General features: G+C 43.5%; 1 pseudogene; it reads left to right on the forward strand.

Moving 5' to 3' along the window:
* The first annotated feature begins 2,001 nt into the window (after positions 1–2,001).
* Positions 2,002–2,708, forward strand: LOC116740471 (annotated as a pseudogene).
* Positions 2,709–3,875: the final 1,167 nt, after the last annotated feature.

The following is a 3,875-nucleotide window of genomic DNA, read 5'->3' on the forward strand; positions in this document are numbered from 1 at the left end:
TGTTAAGGCAGTCCTGAAAACTAGGATAGTTGGATCACAAATTTGTACATTATACTCAGATTTCAAAGAAAATGCACCATTTATATTTCCTGAATTAACCTGATAATCCTCACAAATCCTTACCTCGAGTGGTCGTGGGGAAAACCTGAAGTTAGTTTAAGCAAGTTAACACAGTCTGATGCAATACTTCAAACAATCTCTTAAGGTAAGTTAGGTTCTCCCCAGTGTTTCCAATTTCCTCCCCTCCTCCTTACACTTATTCTCCATTGAGCACTGGATGGGGATCAAGGAGGCAGGAGAACACGGCACTGCGGCGGCAGGAACAGAAGGGGCCTCACGTCCACCCACCCAGGCCCATCTACTGAATCCAGGCTCCTCTGGTCTCCATGGTGTTGTCCTTTGCTGTCCAGTTTCTGGGTACCCTGCTTGGCAGTGGACCATGTGGAAGCCCATGATAGGTAAACTTAAGATCTCTGCTCTCCCAACCCAGTCAGGGCCTGTGATGGGTCTCTCCCTGCTTCTGCACATCCCTGTGTGGTTGACCACTCCCTTTCATTCCCCAGGCCAGGTGGCCCCCCCTGCAGCATCCTACCATAAATCACTTTGCTTCTGGAGCAGCATCCCCTAAGGCAAGCTTTCTAGTCATTCTCAGCTAACATCCGGGTCCTTCAGTAATTCAGAAACAATTCTGGCTTTTTCCAGTCCCCACAAGAGCCAAGGGAGGCTTAAGATACTGTCTCAGGCTAACTCTTCCCCTAACTACAGTGTGCATCTGAGTTGGCTCTGAAGTAGCCACCCCATGTTAACATGTGGCACACCTTATAAATCCTTCTCCTCTCGGATCCCAAATAGGAAGCAGAAAAAGAAAAAAATCCTCCTCTGCTTTCATCTCCCCCTCAATCTATCTAGCTGGTTTCCCCTGCCTGTACTGCAGCCCAGTGAGGTTGATAAAGATACATGTATTTCACCGCCTGCTTCATTGAGCTGCTAACTTGTTTCTTCCCACGCCATCTGAAGCAGCAGGAATGGGTCTTCAGCTACTTCTTCATCTTTCACAACGATGTTCCCTATTCTGCACTCTTCTCTTCCCCGAGTTGGCATCTTTCTTCCTTCTTATTCTAAAGCTGTGTTAGAAGGAAACAGACTCACAGACATAGAGAACAGACTTGTGGTTGCCAAGGGGGAGGGGAGATGGGGGAGGGAAGGATTGGGGGTTTGAGATTAGCAGTTGCAAACTGTTACATATAGAATGGTTAAACAACAAGATCCTACTGTAGAGCACAGGAAATTATATTCAACACCCTGTGATAAACCATAAAGGAAAAGAAAAAGAAAAAGAATGTATATATATACATGTATAACTGAATCACTTTGCTGTAGAGCAGAAATTACAACATTGTAAATCAAATATACTTGAATAAAATAAATTTTAAAAATTAAAACTGTATTGGAAGAACATGATTTTACCAAAAAAAGAAGAAAAGTATCTCCTTAAATTTTTCAAAATATTACCCTTGTTATGAGTAAACAGATATGCAAGTAAAACATTTGATGAATATTAAGAATAAAATAAATGGAGTATAGGTGGCAAAACATAATCAAAGATTTCTTAAAATAGTTAACACATTTAGGGCATAGTAAGCCCTCAAAATGTTTTTTAAATTGTTGTGGTTGTAGCTTTAGTTGTAGCATTGTTAGGGGCAATGACACAATTAGCTGTGGTAATTGACAAGACGTCACATGATGGATAAGCCTGGTCACAACTCAGCTGGCAATGGGTATGTGGCTTGATTGGTGTTGACCTCAAGCAGTATTTCCAAACGTGAATGTCACTGCCGAAATTCATACCACGTCTTCAAAATTTGTACCAAGTACCAAGACTTCATAAATTTTATCTCTGTAACCACAGTTTTTGTTTCTATTAGCTACAGCATCCACTCATGAAAATGTTGCAACTTCAAAAATATTAACATCTCATTTGTCTGGGTCACTGACCTACCATCCAAACTAAGGAAGAACCATAAAATTCAGGACCACGGGAGCCATGGCGATGGCCACATCAGCAAGAACCAGAAGCACTGGGGAAGCGGGGGTCATGCTAGTGGCAGGCATCACCATACGATCAACTTAGGCAAACACTACCTAGGTTACTTTGACAAGGTTCGTATGAGGCATAACCACTTAAAGAGGAACAGAACTTCTGCCCCACTGTCAACCTCACTAAATTATGGACCTTGGTCAGTGAGCAGACATGGGTAAATGCTACCAAAACCAAGACTGGAGACACCCCCATCACGGATGTGATACGATCATGATACTAAAACGTTCTGGAGAAGAGAAGCTCCTAAAGCTGCCTGTCATCATGAAGGTCAAATTCTTCAGCAGATGAGCCAGGGAGAAGATTAAGGGCAGGAAGAGGGGTCTGATATCCTGGTGGCTTGAAGCCACATGGATTTCATTAAATGCTAAAAATTGCTTTAAAAAATTAACAGCACAAAAAGTTGGATGTCATTCAATGTCCTCCCTGTCACCCCTTAGTCTGTGGAAGGATATCTCTGCACGAGCACTGCCTTCCAGCTCTCGGCTCTCACACTACAGGTTCCACCGAAGAGAAAGGGGAATTTTCCCAGCCACTGATTTGTCAGCAGTCAGGAGCAGCTTCCGGGTTGGGTGTGGAGAGCACGCTGCACAAATTGTTCCATATCTGATAGTTATGTTATGGGTCAGAAATCTCCAGCATCCTCCTAACTTTTCTCTACCTGCATGCACAGCATGTGCGCTCCCTTCCCCCCTCCAATCTTCTTCCCTGCTTGCCAACTTGGCAAAATCCTCTGTCATCTTCAAAATTATTCTGACATCGTCTCCCCCATGAAGTATCCCCTGATCCTCCCAAGGAAAATTAGTCTATTCGTTCTCTCCCAAAACACGATCCCTTGTGTGCATTACCACGAGTGCCATATAATGTCTTATATCACATGTATTTATTTACATGATTGTTTACTTTCTCAAGGGAGCAAATTATGTCTATTCAACTCTGTCAATTTAGTGAGGGATGCTCCGCCCTGCTTTCACATTGAAATCACCTGAGGAGCTTTTAAAAATGCAGATGCCTGGGAGAATCCCCAGAGGTTCCGGTTTAATTCGTCTGGGGTTTGGCATTAGATTGTATTTCTTTTTATTAAATTGTTTTTGAGTGCCAAGGAGAAGTCTAATGCACAGCCAAGGTTGAGAGCCGTTGCCCTTGTACCTAGGACAGGGCTTGGTATACTATACTCTGTCATTTAACTGTTTCATGTTCCTTATGTTTAATGCTCTTAACCTTTAGCAGATTCACCCCTACAACTGTTGTTAAGATGAGTCACCAAAATATCACTCCTCCCTGAAAAACTAAACAAACCTTTGATATAGAAGTCTCCATCTATCAGTGCTCTCCTCCTAGGCAGGCTCAGAAAAAAACACTCAAGAAATAACTCCCTCTCAAGGACAGTGGCTGCCTGTTGACTTCATCTTTTTTGCATGAAGCCCACACCTACCCTGGGAGATGCTCTGTGGCCCAGAAACAGAACTCTGGAATAACAACAACAAATCTGACAGAAGCCCCCAGAATGTTTGAATCTGCCGACTTCTCTCCTCCCGCAGCCTCGGAATCCAAAGCCTGTTCAAACTGCTTTCCAGTAATTCCATATTAGATGAGGGCACTGTTATCAAGAGGGCTGCATAGCCATCTGTGCGAGATTTTTCCCATTTTTTTCTGTTTTGACTTGGAGGAGGGTTCCCGTTGTGGTGCTCAGATGCAAAGACAGAAAGAGGCTTTTGCAGTAGGTAGACGATGGTGCGAGCTGGGAGCCACATATTTCTGAGGTTACATGGAAGGG

Source organism: Phocoena sinus, chromosome 15 (genome assembly GCF_008692025.1).
Source record: "Phocoena sinus isolate mPhoSin1 chromosome 15, mPhoSin1.pri, whole genome shotgun sequence".
NCBI lineage: Eukaryota > Metazoa > Chordata > Mammalia > Artiodactyla > Phocoenidae > Phocoena > Phocoena sinus.